Here is a 15,715-nt window from a genome sequence, read left to right on the forward strand (position 1 = left end):
ATTAATTCTCCTTGCTAAAGCCAACAATGGCTCCTCTTGGCTTGTTTCTTTGTAAATAATTAACAGACCTTATTTTTCCATAGTTTTAGATGTATCGAACAATTGAGCAACACAGAACACAGAGTTCCCACCTCCCACCCCATTTGTTCTATTTTTTAAAAAAGATTTATTTAGGGCCAGCACTGTGGCTCACTTGGTTAATCCTCTGCCTGTGGTGCTGGCATCCCATATGGGTGCCGGTTTTAGTCCTGGTTGCTCCTCTTCCAGTCCAGCTCTCTGCTGTGGCCTGGGAGGGCAGTGGAGGATGGCCCAAGTGCTTGGGCCCCTGCACCCTCATGGGAGACCAGGAGAAGCACCTGGCTCCTGGCTTCAGATCGGCGCGGTGCCGGCCATAGCGGCCATTTGGGGAGTGAACCAATGGAAGGAAAACCTTTCTCTCTCTCTCTCTCTCTCTCTCTCTCTTTCTATAACTCTACCTGTCAAATAAATAAATTAAAAAAAAAACAAACAGAAAAAAAGATTTATTTACTTATGTGAGAAGTAGAGTTACAGACAGAGAGGGAGAGACAGAGAGAAAGGTCTTCCATCCACTGGTTCACTCCCCAAATGGTCACAACAGCTGGAGCTGAGCCAATCCAAAGTCAAGAGCCAGGTACTTCTTCCCAGTCTCCCATGCAGGTGCAGGGGCCCAAGCACTTGGGCCATCTTCCACTGCTTTTCCAGGCCATCAGCAGGGAGCTGGATTGGGAGAGGAGCAGCTGGGACACGAACTGGTGCCCACATGGGATACCAGCACTGCAGGCGGTGGCTTTACCTGCCACACCACAGCACTGGCCCCATTTCCTCTACTGTTAATGTCTTGCATTAGTGGGATATTTTTGTGCCAAATAATAAACCAATATTGATGCATTTCTATGAACTAAAGCCCACAGTTGACATTAGGATCCATTCTTTGTGTTGTAAATTCTATGGGTTTTCACAAGTGTGATGTCTATGCCCCATTATTATATACAGAGTGGCATAGCAAGTAGTAGCCTACACAGTAAGTGCACTGTCCTAAAAGTCCCGTGCCCCACCTATTCATCCCTCTCTCCCCTTCCTTCCTCTGACCCCTAGCAACCACTGGCCTTTCTATTGTCTCCACAGTTGTTTTATCTTCCAGAATGTCATGTATTTGGAACTGCACAGTATATAGCCTTTTCAGATTGGCTTCTCTCATTTAGCGGTATGCTTTAAGGTTCCTCCAAGACTTTTTTGTGGCTTGATAGCTTATTTCTTTTCATTGCTGAGTTAAATTCCATTTTCTGGAATACGATAGTTTATCCATTCTCCTGAAAGACATATGAGCCTTCCAGTGTTTGTTCATTATGTACAAAATTCAGGCACATGTCTTCATGTGGATATAAGTTTTCAAATCAACTGGATAAATATTAATGAATATGATTGCTAGATTTATGGTAAAACCATGCTTAGGTTTGTGTAAAACTGGCAACTGTCTTCCAGAGAGGTTGTAATATTTTGCATTCCCACCAACAATGAATGAGTATTCCTGTTACTCCACACCCTTGCTAGTATTTGGTGCTATTAGGGTTTTTGTTAGCTTTAAAAATTTTGGCCATTCAGGGGATGCCATGGTATTTCACTGTTGTTTTAATTTGTAATTCCCTAATGACATATGTTGTTGAACATATGCCTGTTGGCCATCTGTAATATCACCATCCCTGCTTTGTTCATCTGCTCGGATCTTCTGCTCATTTTAAAGCTGAGTTATTTTCTTATTGAGATTTCAGTAGCTGTCTTTTAAGAAGTGGGTCTGCTCATGAATAAATAGTGATGGCTAAATCATGAATTCATTTATTTGACATCTATGATAGGTACTGCTACTATCATATCCAGCTTCTGCATTTCCCTTGTCCCTTACTAACAGAACCATGACTTTTTATTTGTTTCAGACAAGTTCTCAGTTTAAAATTCTTAGCATTTCAGACTCCTTTGCAGGTAAGGATGCTCACATGATACAGGTATGGCCAATAAGAAGCAAACAGAAGGTGCTGGCAGGTGTTTTCCTATAAAGATTGCTAAAGAGAGTGGACCCAATTGGCATGTACCTCTTTGATCTTTCGTCTCTTTCCAGAGAGTGATGTGATCAATGCCCAGAAGGGAGCAGCCATCTTGTAAGGATGAAGACAAAAGCCAGTGTACCAAGGATGGCAGAGCTCAGGGCTGGAAGGAGCCAGAGATGCATGATACTGTGGGGACGCTGTGGTGATGCTGCACAAGCCTGCTCTCCAAACTTCTGTGGTTAAGAAGTGCCCCTATTTGGTAAGCACGTTAGTCAAGTTTCTGTGCTAGGCAACCAATTCACGCCTTGATTCAGCAACAGCTGTAAGCACTTCTTCAGGGTGAGGCATCTATTAGTGGCAGGTGCAAGCCCCGCAGCTAAACTTCTCTGAACAATTTTTAAAGAACAGTTTTCAAGAACAGTTTGTAAAGAACAGTTTTGCAAAAGTACTGTGAGGGGACTTCAAAAATTTTGTAGAAAACGGAATCAAAACTTGTTTATTTTGATGCATAAAAGGAAATTCATGCATAGTTTTTCCCCCACAATACTTGTTTCCCATGGACTTTATGAGCACTCCTTGTATATTTTAAATGATTTCTTTATATTATGGGGACGAAACTAAGGGTAGAGTTGTAATTCGCATCTGTGCAGCACTGAGCTAGGCATTTTGGTGGGGCAGGGGCAGGGAGGAAAGGAATATAAAAGAAGGTCCTCATCCTCTGGAACTGATGATCTGATTGGAGGGAGAGCATTGATCTACGCGACACAAGCCTGAACCAGGACCAGGTTACTAAGGGCTAATAGCGGTGCAAACTGAGTGAGGCACCGTTCAGACGAGGTTACTGAAGAGGTAAGGAGCCAGGGAATTGTGATTCGCAGCCCTGAAAACACACCCTGGGAATCCTGCCTTCATATGTTTTGAGCTCTAAATCAATGACCTAAATATAGACATGGAAGCTATTCCTCTGGGTAAGTGAAGATGAAATAAGGAGAGCCATTTTAATTTGAATGTCAGTTCAGCTTTGAAGTCAGCAGAAATGCTGCACTTCAGTATCTTTATTCCAAACACCAAAGATTGTAATCACCCATTACATCCTGTTTACCTTATCAACGATTGGTATATTTCATTTTGGTACAATACGGAAACTGAGTATAGGACATCTTAAAAGACAGCTTTTAAACTATTTCCTTTGAAAGTAACAGATTAATAGATTTAGACATTATATGATGAGGGCTGCATGAATGTTCTACTGAACAAATTTTCTGCAAATTTTGCTACAATTGTTTCCAACTCCTTTTCCCCTGTTTTAGCGTTACTAGCTGGAACAGATAATTATCACAGCAACCTGACTTAGTGTTCTAGGACTCTATTGGGACTTAGTTTCCTTCCCCAGGTTTTTCAATTTAGTGATGTTATGTTTAAATCAGAAAGAATAAAGGCAAGTAAAATAAAGGTAATATGTCCATTTGATATTTTTAAACCTCTTCAGGACCTGGGAGAACATGTTCCCCTTTTCTTCCCCCTGCTTCCTTCTTTTCTTGTTCTGAAGTTTATTTACCAGCCCTCCTCCTAACCCTGGGGTACCACTTGGTTAGGTTGCACCTTCACGGGGCTTAGGTCGGTAGCTTCAGGGACCTCCCCCGTTCAATAGGTGTTGTGGATGTCCCCATTCAGGGAGAGAGGCTGAATAGGAAAGGAAAAAGAATCTGTGGAGGGAGAAGATGGGGAATTTTGGAGGCAGAATGTTAGCGGACCTGAGCGTGTCATGAAACGGAGCAGGCGGCCACAACCATCAAGCCTGCAGGACGTGTGACAACACACACAGGTACACAGACCCCCTACTTCCAGGTCCACGCGAATCCCAGGTAACATGGGAGTAGAGGTGGAAGCTCAAAGGGCCCCCTTCTTAAACTCTGCTCGAAGCATCCCCATCTCTCCACCGCGAAAAGGACTCTAGCCGGAGACCTCCTGAGCAGGGGTAGAGGACCAAGGGCGAGAGCCACCTCCTCCGCAATCCCCCGCCCCTCGGCGCCGACGCTCCGCGCTCCTGCCGGCGCCCCATTGGCCGAGGCGCTCGCCAATCCTGGTGAAGCGGCCCTGTGAGTGGGCCCTGGTTGGTGGAGCCGGCGCTGAGCCTCCCTCCGGCTCCGGCCGGGCCCCCTGCCGGGAGGGGGCGTGGCCGCGGCCGTGGTCCGGCCGGAGGCGGCGTCGCTCGCGCCGCTGCGTGCGGTGTGGTGCGGGAGGGGGCGCCGAGCGGCCGCGGTACGGCGGGACCATGGAGCTCGGAACGCAGTCCCGGCGCCGGCGGCGGGACCGCGGAGCGGTGAGTGCGGGCTTCGGCCGGCCCGGTTCCCTGGTCCAGGGTGCCCTTCCCTGCTGGGCTCCGGCTCGGGTGGCCGCCGGGGGAGGGGGTGGGCGCGCAGCCGGGGCCCCCGGAGGCCCCGCGGCCAAGTGAAGTTGCTGCATCGCGCCACGCGCGCTCCGGCCGGGCTGCGGGGCCCACTGCGGGCCGCGGCGCTGCCCGCGCCTGGTCCCGCAGCCCGGCAGCATCCTACTGTCCGGCTCCCGCGCCTGCCGTTGGCTTCCCGCCGTCGCGGCCCGGCAGCCTTTCTCTCCCGCGCCGTCCCCGGCCCTTTGGCCCCCGCGCTGTCCGGGGCGCGCTCCCCGGACGCGGGGCGGCCGGTCGCAGGTGGCGCCCGGGCCTCCGCTCGCGCCCCATGCGCGACGCCCCCGGCCACCCCGCACCGGGGACCTGCACATCCTTCCCCGCCCCGCGCGCCCCCGCCTCGGCTGCATCTAGTCCCCTCTCTACGTGCGGGCCGCCCACTGGGGTCGGGCCCTCGGCCGCATCGGCTGCGCCCTCCTGATGCTCGCGTGCGTGGCGAGTGCGGCCCCTTAGCCCAGGGCTGCGGGGCCGCGCGGCTCGGGCCTCAGCGGTCAGGCTCGGCTCCTCGAGGGGAGCGAGGTCGGGCTAGCCGGCTCCCCGGAGCCGCTCCGCCTTGGGTGGACCGTCCCCGGAGGCTTCCCCTGCGCTTGGGCGGGGGCCGCGGCGCCCGAGCTTCCGCCAGGGCAAAATGCCTCCTCTCGGTCTTCGATACTTGGGGGGCAGTGGCGATTTCTTGGCGGCCTGGCCTCTCTGCAAGGGATAGTTCCCCTGGTGGCGAGCTGAGTTCTTAATTATTAAACTATGCGAAGGGCTTAGGGATGAATAGGCTGCTGTTGGGCGGAATAGGAATCCTTGCTCATTCGGGGATTAATTTTTAATCTGGCGGTTTACTTTCAGCAGACGTTTTGGAGTTTTCAGAGCTGAAAATGCAAAAAGGCTAGTTTTTGCACTGAAGCTCTGCAGCAAATCAGATGCGACGCGGGGCATGCCATTTTGACTCGGAGGAACCGGAATCCGCATTTTTGTCAAGGGGAGAGGGAAGCTAGCCATTTGTAAGGTTTCGCATTTTAAAAGTTTGGTTTGTCCTAAAACTGTTCAAATGTCTGCGACTCTTATGTCCTAAGTGTTCCAGTGGACTTTTTTTTTTTTCACGCCTCCGGGGCAAATTCCGTGTCGCGTTGGCTGTGTCTTTTTGTTTCTGCTTTACCAAACTTTCCCTTTGTAGCAGCGAAACAATGCAGTGATTCTTCACAGCTGGTTCTTTTTATCCACTGGAGAGGTTAAACAAAAGAGAGCTGGGGTTGACCTTTCTCAAAGGCAGTTCTCCTTGAGTGCTCTCTGCAGCCTTCTCCCGGGTTCTGACAACATCGAGGTGCTCCTCTTTCCTCGGTTTAAAAGACCGTTGCATTGCACTGCTGCTCATGACAGGTGTGTCTTCAGGTGCTTAAAGCTCACTTGGTTGGAAAGTTTGGTCGGCTTTATGTAGTCATCATCTAGCCGTATTTGCTTCTACTTGGAACAGGGAAAAGCAGCTAGTTCTAGAACTATCTCTATATAAAAATGGTCCTTGAGCTTCTAGCTGCTGAGGTCAAGTTGCTATAGAACATTATCTGTTTGCTTTAAGTTTCTGAACCAAGAGTCAGTGATGCTACATGACTTTGAACACAGGCTGCTGAGTGCTTGTGCCCACATCTAGCCCCCTGTGTGTTGCCAGGGTGTCTTCGTAGATCTGCTAGGACCTTGCAGGTCCCACAGGAGTTTGCGTGTGGCGGGTCACCTTTCTTGTGAATGTTTTGGTATTCACAAGACTATTACAACTATTAGAATTGCCTGTTCCAGGGGACCAGTGCTAGTAGTCCTTTCTAGAGTTCCAAGAACTTCCCTGTTAGACTACTCACAGGTTGTGCTCATCACTGGGGTTGCTCTGTATTCCAGTACAGACCTTAAATTGTTAAACTGTTCCGCCCTTTAGTACTCTGCCTTTTTTTTTTTTTTCTTTGATTTATTTTATTTGTTGGAAAGGTATCAGGGAGAGAGAGACAGGGAGAGAGGTCTTCCATCCACTGGTTCACTCCCCAGATGGTTGCAGTGGCTGGGGCTGGGCCAGGCCAAAGGCAGGAGCTTCCTTTGGATCTCCCACATGGGTTCAGAGGCTCAAGCACTTGGGCCATCTTCTGCTGCTTTCCCAAGTCCATTAGCTGGGAGCTGGAAAGGAAGTGGAGCAACAGGGACTTCGGCAATGCTCCAGGCAGAGACTGCTCTACAGCGCTGGCCCCAATAGCCTGCCTTAAAGTCAGGATTTTGGGGGTGGTGGTGGTGGTGGTGGTGGTGGTGGTGGTGGGAGTTTGCTTTAGTGGCAGGCGTTTTGAACCAAATGCTTCTTATCACCAAATGCTTCTTCAGGGCTGGTTCTTTACATGTGACTTAATTTTTACACTGGTAATTCAGGAGTATTTTATGCCAGTAAAAAATACTGCACATTGTACAGTGAATCTCATGTCAGTATGGAGATGTTGGAGGGAAACTCTGTAATCTCCTATGGCTGCCCTTATCTCAGTTCGTTCTTTTGTGGTAATCAGTTACTAGTGTGGGATGTTTCCTTCCAGAGTCTTTTTCTCAATAATCTTTGACATTTAAAAACCATGTATCGAATGCCTAGTAAGTACCAGGCACTGTTTTCATCACAGAGGTGGCAGACATAAGAGAGTAGAGCTTTCAAGATGTTCCTAACCTATGGAGAGAAACGGTGCAGTGTGATGAGTGCTGTGTTGAGAGTGAGCAGTGTGGGCATGGCAGCCTCGGATGCGTGACCTGATCTGTTCGTTCCCTGTTTTAATCACTCAGTACACTTTAGGATTTATACTATGGGCTGAGGATTCAGTGATAAACAGGACAGATACCTCTTTCAGCCCCCAGTAAGCTTGCTGTTCAGTCTTGACCTCATACAGTTTTAACCATGGGTTACAATGCAGGCTGTGTATGATAGGGGCTCAGAAAGGGGCCAGCTGTAGGAGCTGGGAGGAGAATCAGAACTCAAGCTTAGGGACTATTCAGAGGGACTACAGGAGTCTCCCAAAGGAGGTACATGAGAGGGTGTGGATCAGAGCCTGGGTTGAAGAGAGAGGGTACATTGGAGCAACTGGAAACAAACAACAGGAGTTTATTGGGGCAGAGCGGTGGAGGACAAGGGAGGGAAGTGGCAAGAAGTGAGACAGGGGTGTTGCTAGGATCTGTGCCACGAGAGTCTTGGGATTCCTGTTGTGTGTAGTTGTCTGGGGCAAGAGGAAATGGTTGAAGAATTCTGAGCAAAAGAGGGACAGGAACATGGTATGGTTGTCCTTTGGAGCGTAGATGAGAGGACCGAAGGCTCTAAGGAGGGCAGTTTGAGGATGTGTGTGTCAGAGGCAGGGAAGTTAGTCAATGAGGGCTATACCTGCTTCTGGCTGGCTGGCTGGATGATGCTGTCCTCCTGGATAGGGGCAGCAGTGTGGGTGTGCGGGAAAGGCTGGGTTACCCTTGGCCAGGGTACGTTTTAGGTGTTTGGTCAGCTGTGTTGGTGATCTGGATATCAGGAGGTATCTGGACTGAAGGTACAAATGTGAGAGTTCTTGGCTGCCTTACAGTGTCCCAGACAGTTTGAGAATTCTCCAACAGCCAACAAAGGTGTCACTATTAGCTCAGAGGGAGACTGGGGGGACATCTAACTTGTTGAGCAAATAGCATTACTTCATGTCTTTTGCATCCTGTTGGAGCTACATTTTACCCTAGATTGAACTGCATTTGCTATGATTTGAACAGCATTTGGCTCCTGACTTCACGCAGATGGTGGAAACCCCAAAATCATAAGCTAGTGGCACTAAGAGGGTGGAAACTTTACCCAGTTACGGTTTTTAGGAGGTGGGGCTAGTATGGGGTCATTAGGGGTGTTCTGAGAAGGTGGGTCATAAAAGCCTACTTCCTGGCTGGCCATATGATCCTTGTTCTGCACCTGCTGGAGCACTGCCCTCATCAGATACCATACTGTTGGAGCTGCCTGATCTTGGACTTGAACCTCCAAAACCAAGCTAGACAAACCCCTCTTTCCTTTGTAAGTAGCTTGTCTTTGGTATTTTGTCATAGTAACAGAGAGCTGACAAATGCACCATTCTTTTCTATGGTGCCACCTTTGTTAAGACGTGTTTTTGGTAGTTGCTGCACCATATGAAAATCAGTGTGGGATGGAAATGAGAGAGGTGGTGCCCAGCCTGACTCCATGGTTTGAGAAATTACGCAGTGCTCAATAGGGTGCTAGGAACAGAGCAACGGTTGGAACCTCCGCCTTTGCCTGCATGTTTGTTAATGAGGCTGCTGGAGTCGATGGGGTGATTCAAGGAGCATGTGTAGAGTAGCAAAAGCAGCAGAACAGAATGAAATCCAAGGAACTCTTGTGTTTGAAATGTAGGCAAGAAGGTAAGCTCCTACAATGAGATGGATTAGACTGGAGGTTATGGTGTCCAAGAGAATCTCAGCGAAGAGGGAGAGCTTGGCGGTCAGGAGAGGTTAGCAGTGTGGAGGCTGGCAGTGGCAGGACCACTCTGTGTCAGGGTTTAATAGAGAGTGGACATCAGGAAATAGAACTCCAGGGTGAGTGGATAACAGTGCCAACAAGTTTGATGGTGGTGGTTATGGGAGAGTGGATGAAAGGGGAGTCTGTTGGATTTTTTTTTAAAGGTTATCTATTTCAAAGTCAAAGTTATGGAGGAGGGCAGCAGGATGGGAGTGGTGGGTGGGTAGAGATCGTCCTTCCGCTGGTTCACTCTCCAGATGGCTGCAATGGTTGGAGTTGGGCCAGGCTGAAGCCAGGAGCCAGGAACTCCATCTGTGTTTTCCACATGGGTGGCAGGGGCCCAAACACTTGGGCCATCTGCTGCTGCTTTTCCCAGGCCATTAGCAGGGAGCTGGATGGAAAGTGGAGCAGCTGGGACATGAACTAGCACCCATATGGGATGCCAGCCCCAACCTGTTGGAGTTTTGTGCTTCTTCCTTTTTATTTTTTTGGATAGAGAGATTTGCGCATGTGTAAGTGTTAGTAAAGAACCAAGGGAGAGGGTATGGCAGAGAGGTCCAGCTAGACAGTGATTTAAAAGGTTCTGTTGGATTTAGCCCTAGGCTAGAATGAGCCGTATCTGTGAGAGGAGTCTCAGGGAGACTCATTGCTGCGGGCCAGAAGCTGGCTAGGGGAGGTAGTGCTCAACCCTGATGACCGAGAGGACAGCAGGCCATGAAGTTAACTGGAGACCTGGTGCAGGGTGGGGTTTGTTTGTTTGTTTGTTTTAGCAGTGACTTTCCCTTCTTGCTTAAATGTTTATTAAGAACATATGCTTTTTCTGGGACTGGTTGGTCCTTTTCTGGGTGGGCTCCTCTCGGCACAGCCTACCCTTTCCCTGAGTAGTGGGTGCCTCCTGAGGCTGTATTGTCCTGGTCACTGCCTGTCCCCTCCTCAGCTGTGCTGTCCTCCCAACCTAAGGGAACAGTGTCTCCTGTCAGAGCTTTCTCGGCCACTTATCTCAAGGCCAGCTTTGTTTCTTTGTTTTGTGTCAGAGCTAGACTCCTGTCTTAGATGTCCTGAGAATAGAATAATTTTTCCTTACTCGGGTTTCATTCTGAAACCTTAGGTGCCAGCTTTGTTCTCTCTTTTCTCTTTCCCTGGATGGGTGCCTGTTTGTTCTCTTGGAGGTTAGCTCTTTTCGTCTGTGGACTCTTTTCTTCCCTCCTCTTTTTCAAATTTTAAATGGTCCAAACATGCCAGGGTGTTTTCCTCCTCTCTTTGGTCCACTGCTAGAACCCCTAGACTTGGCTCTCAGCACAGCATCTGGGATCATTTCTCAGCTGTGTACTCCTGACATTTTGGAGCAGTGGTCTTGAAGTTGAGCTCAAGATATCTTCAAAAATATGTGTTATGTATTCCTGAATCTTTTGGCTGTTTGTTTTCCTCCTTCCTTCCTTCCTTCCTTCCATCCATCCATCCATCCATCCATCCATGTGTGAATGTCTGCAAAGTGTCAGACCCTGTTTTAGTTACTGGTGACAAAACGTTTGACATGAACAAGCTCCTGCCTGCTCACGTTTATGTGAGGTAGAATAGAATAAGCCATCTTACCCCCTGCTGAACCAGCCCATTGTGGGCAGGAACCAGGGGGTGCGGTGGCTCGGACTGCATTAGCGCTTGGTGGATGTGTGCATCCTGCCTGTCAGATAACCTTTTTGGCCTTGGTGTCCAGGTTCCTGTTTCTGTTCTCACCTGAGTCCCCACTGATAGTGCTCACTGCCTTCTCCCATTGGCTATCTTCTCATGGCCTTTGGGATCTGTTGTCTTTGAGGATTTCTGTTTTCTAGCAATGCAGAACTGTATTGGATTTTTAAAAGTTACCCCAGTCCATGCTGATGATTTTTATGACCATGCTGCAGCAGTTCCGTTTTGGTTTATTTTGAAGCTTCCCCTCATTTTGTGCACACAAAGAGCTCAGTGGAATTATATTGCAATTCAAAAGTATAGACGTCATTGACTGTGGACTAGCATTGTGTGACTGCATTTTGTCAGGTAAATGGGTGAAGTGCATATTCCCACTCAACAATTTTTTTTTATTTATTTGAAAGATAGAGAATCTTCCATCCACTGGTTCACTCCTTAAATGGCTGCAAGGGCCAGAGCTGGGCCAATCCAAAACCAGGAGCCAGGACCTTCTTCCGGGTCTCCCACGTGGGTGCAGGGACCCAAACACTTGGGCCATCCTCTGCTGGTTTCTCAGGCACATTAGCAGGGAGCTGGGACTTGAACTGGCGCCCATATTGGATGCTGGTGCTGCAGGTGGCAGCTTTACCTGCTACTCCACATCACCGGTCCCTCAACAAATATTTTTATGTTGACCAAAATTGTTGTGAACCGTGGTTCGTGGGGATCTAATAACCAGGACAGTGTCATGGCAGTGTCACATTTGGTCTGTAATTTAATTTAATGTTGCCCTACTATCACACTTATTTTTTGGCTTCTCACAATATGGAAATGATAGGGCTGCCTTTGTGTTTTAGCCTGTTCTGTTACCAGGTCTGTCCTAGGCTCTCACCTGGACCAGTTAATGCTCAGCGCTGACTTTGTGATGCTGTTCTCTCCTAAGTATGGAAGTTGTTTATGGAGGGGCTTGTGGATCTGAGTTGCTCCTTTTAGAGCATGGAAGAGACTCTAGTCCACCTGGGGGGATGGTATTAACCAGAAAGATGACACGGGGAGAGAGAGAGAGAGGGAGAAGTATGTGCTCACGTGCTCATTCTTTGAGGTGCTGGTGGCCAGCTCACAATGAGGAGAAGGGGCTGAGTGTCCGTTTCTTCAGAAGCAACATCTTACTTTTGGGAGGAAGATTGTAATTTTCCAATGGTGGGCACATGTCCATTTCTCATAAGTAGAAAAACACATTTTTATAAAAATAACCAACCCTGTACAGTTTAAAATATATACCTGTTCTTGATTTTACATTATATCTGTCTTCTTTTTTGTATATATTTTATAATTACTTGGTCTGATTTTTTGGTTTAAAAACCAGAAATACACAGAAACTGCCAAATCCCCTAGTCAGCTGTCTTCAGATTTTAATTATGCAGTGCAAACAACATTGTTTCCCAAGGCTTCACTAACATGTGAATTGTTCTTGAGATTTCCCATTGAGGAAGATTATTAAAATGTTACTCCTTTGCAAAAGTTGGCATTGCAATTTAGAATGGTTACAATGTTTATCAATGATAATGAAGCTCCTACCTGAGTTGTAATTAAAATGTTCATAGAGGCTCTACTGTTTGTCCATTGTGGTACATAAGCTTAATTGAAAACTTCCATTTCTGACATGTCCAGTTCCCTCAATAATGCCCCTTTACAAAACACATTGGGGCCAGTACTGTGGTGTACAATGAAGCTGCTGCCTGAGATGTTGACATGCTGAATGCTGGTTCAAGTCCCAGCTGCTCCACTTCTGATCCAGCTCCCTGCTAATTGCCTGGGAAAGCAGTGGAAGATGGCCCATGTACTGGGCCCCAGCACCCATGTAGGAGACCTGGAAGAAGCTCCTGGCTTCGGCCTGACCCAGCCCTGGCTGTTGTGGGCCATTGGGGAGTAAACCAGTGGATGGAAGTTTTCTCTCTGTGTCTCTTATTCATTCTCCCTGTAATTGTGTCCGTCAAATAAATAAATCTTTAAAAAATGAAACAAATTAGAGAAATTCCAAAACTGCATGGCCTCATTTGAAAGAATTGCCTGAGAAATCTTAAAAGTCCATGTAAAATGCATGTCATGGAAAACCTATACATGGATTTCAAATGTTTTTGCATAAAAATTATCCCTTAATTCATTTTCTATGAATTTTTTGAATTCCTCATATAGGGATTAAGCACAGAAGGGTTTGAGACAGCTGTGTTATATGAAGCTGTGTTCATGGTTACTCCCTCTTGCCAGTCAGTTTAGGAATTGTGGCTTGATTTCTTAGACTGTTTGGTTTCTAATAATCGTCAGGTTTCATTTGATACCTGCATTTTAATATTTACTCAGCATTCTTTCTCATTGTGGATACTGACATAACTTAGATGAACTTGTGTACAAATGCAAGTTATGAAGAGAATAGAGTTCTATTTAAATGGAATGTGTACTTTATATCCAGATTTTCATTGTCTAGGAAGCTTGTCATTTCACTGAACATAAACAGCAGAGGCTTTCTGTGTCTCTAGTCTCCAATTTAATAAGGTTGTGAATTAGCTTAGAGGAAGTACTCATAAGCTAATGTAAATAAGGAGAATCAAAAAAGTACCTGAGAACCAGGCATGGAAACAGTAAGACTGTGCTTTCTGTGAGGGCATGGTCTCTGCAGCCATGCTTATTGACAGGAGGGCTGACTGCTTCCGTAAGTGCAGGGTTTCAGTGACTCAGCACCAGAAGCATGTGCTGTTCACCCGTGTGGACGCTCAGGTTGAGTGGACTTCCGTGTGACTGCTCCCATGATCGGCCTTCTTCCCCACCCTGCTGCAGCCTCCCCAGGGACTGGGGAGCTAGTCCCGCCTGCAGGTGGGACAGGAGCAGAGCCCCATAGGAAGTGCTGTGGACCAGCTCATGTTATTTCTCATCGCTGGCTGTGCACAGACCTGGCCTCAGCTCATGTACGTTGGGCTGGAAAGTGTAACATGGCGAGGAACCTCTGGAGCAGAGGGGACATGGTGTTGCTGGCATAGCCAGTTGCTGCCCTAGGCTGACCAGGAACTTGGCTAAGCATCGTGGTGGCCAGAGTGAAAGGGCACCATCCTTTGTGTGGTAGTTTCACCATCCATGTCCCGTCCTTAGTGTGTTCCCTGATTTCACATGTGGGGCTTGGCATTGCTTACATTGAAAGGTGTAGTAGGTGATATGCTCAGTGGCATTCTTATGGCACATAGAACAGTGGTTTTTGTAAGACTGACTATTGGCCGGCGCCGCGGCTCACTAGGCTAATCCTCTGCCTTGCGGCGCCGGCACACCGGGTTCTAGTCCCGGTCGGGGCGCCGGATTCTGTCCCGGTTGCCCCTCTTCCAGGCCAGCTCTCTGCTGTGGCCAGGGAGTGCAGTGGAGGATGGCCCAGGTGCTTGGGCCCTGCACCCCATGGGAGACCAGGAAAAGCACCTGGCTCCTGGCTCCTGCCATGGGATCAGCGTGGTGCGCCAGCCGCAGCCATTGGAGGGTGAACCAACGGCAAAGGAAGACCTGTCTCTCTGTCTCTCTCTCTCACTGTCCACTCTGCCTGTCAAAAAAAAAAAAAAAAAAAAAAAACTATTGTAAAATCCTTAAATGAAGTAAAGATGCAACTTCAAGATGTATCTACCCAAGGCCAAATCAACATGGTTTGTATACGTTCTAGTGGTAAGAGTGAACATAGTCATTCAGGAGTAGAATTGATCTCAGATGGGATTTTTGGTGGAAGATGTACTAGAAGATTAAAGTTACTCGTCTGATGGGCTTGGCGTGCCAGTATTTTCCGTCATCCATTACAGTTGGCTCTAGAAACTGAGAGAGATGGTTGACTAATTAAGTCAGTCTGCTCCATGCCATGCTTGTTCTAGAGCAGAGGACGGCCAGCTACAGCCTGGGGACCACACCTGGCTGCTCACCTGATTTTGCAAAGAAAATTGTATCAGAACACAGACCTGTCCCTTTATTTGTACATTGTCTGTGGTTGTGTTAGTGCTGCAAGGCAGAGCTGAGGAGCACTAAGTGCTAACAGACGTTGTTCAACCTGCGGAGTATTAGACATTTGCTGTCTGGTCTTTTGCAGCAAGAATTCTCAACCGCTGTTTTGGAGGACAAATTTTCTGCCTTTTCTTTAGAGGCCTGCATTCTAGTGGAGGAGAAAGATAACAGACAACATATAAATATATGTAGTAGCAATAGCTGTAAAGAAAATCAAGAGGGAGAGCATACCTTGACATATTTTTAAAACTCTTTTCATTTGAAAGATGTACAGATATAGATAGATATCGTCCATCTTCTGGTTCACCTTTAAAATGCCTACAACATCCAAAGCTCAGCCAGGCTGAAGCCAGGAGCCAAGAACTCCCATGTGCGTGACAGGAACGACGCAGGGCCAGGGGCTGCAGCTGTGTACTCCCATATGGGATGTGGGCAGCTGAGCTGCTGTGCCAAAATGCCTGCTCCAGAGCCTGCTGCAGTTTTTGATTGAGTGATTGGGGAAGGCCTCCTTGAAGTCACCTTGGAGAAGGTGTGAGTGAGTGAAGGTGTGAGCCAGCCAGGCACCTCCTTTGGGAAGGAGTCGTATCTGGGGGAGGGGGAGAGGAACAGCAAGAGCAAAGGCTCTTGAGTGCTGAGTGCAGCAGGGAGGGCGATTTGGGAGTGAGGTGAGTACTTGGGGACAGAGGAAGTAAGGGCTGGGTCATGTAGGGCCACATAGACTGCAGTGGCCCTCGGGATTTTATTCTGAGTGAGACACCAGGCACTAGCCAGGTTTTCAGCACGAATATGTTACCATTTGATTTGCATTGTAAAAGAATACTGGGGCTGCTGTGTGGAGGAGACTCCTAGACAGGAGGAGGAGCCTGCCAGTGTTAGGTTCTGTGCTCCTGAGATGAATCAGTGCCTGCCCTCAAGGGGCTGATGATATCACAGTGTGTGGGGGGGATTCTCTGATGTGCTGCTACAGGTGGAACAGCAAAAGGTGCCCATGGGAGGGGTGCCTGTTCCAAACTGGGAGGTGATGCCTGGCTG

General features: G+C 48.2%; 1 protein-coding gene across 21 annotated transcripts in view; it reads left to right on the forward strand.

Annotated features, from left to right (window-relative positions):
- The first annotated feature begins 2,788 nt into the window (after window positions 1–2,788).
- The window catches only part of WASF3 (WASP family member 3), a 136,628-nt gene continuing 123,701 nt past the window's right edge, over window positions 2,789–15,715 (forward strand). For 9 of the 21 annotated variants that reach the window (XM_070049188.2, XM_089304416.1, XM_070049191.2 and 6 more), the window contains exon 1: window positions 4,204–4,386. The gene's annotated coding sequence lies outside the window, so the exon portion shown is untranslated. The other 12 variants (XM_089304412.1, XM_017343455.4, XM_051850739.3 and 9 more) reach the window with 7 other exon arrangements.

The sequence above is a fragment of the Oryctolagus cuniculus genome, chromosome 9 (genome assembly GCF_051225735.1).
Source record: "Oryctolagus cuniculus isolate XC-2025 breed Fujian yellow rabbit chromosome 9, ASM5122573v1, whole genome shotgun sequence".
Lineage (NCBI taxonomy): Eukaryota > Metazoa > Chordata > Mammalia > Lagomorpha > Leporidae > Oryctolagus > Oryctolagus cuniculus.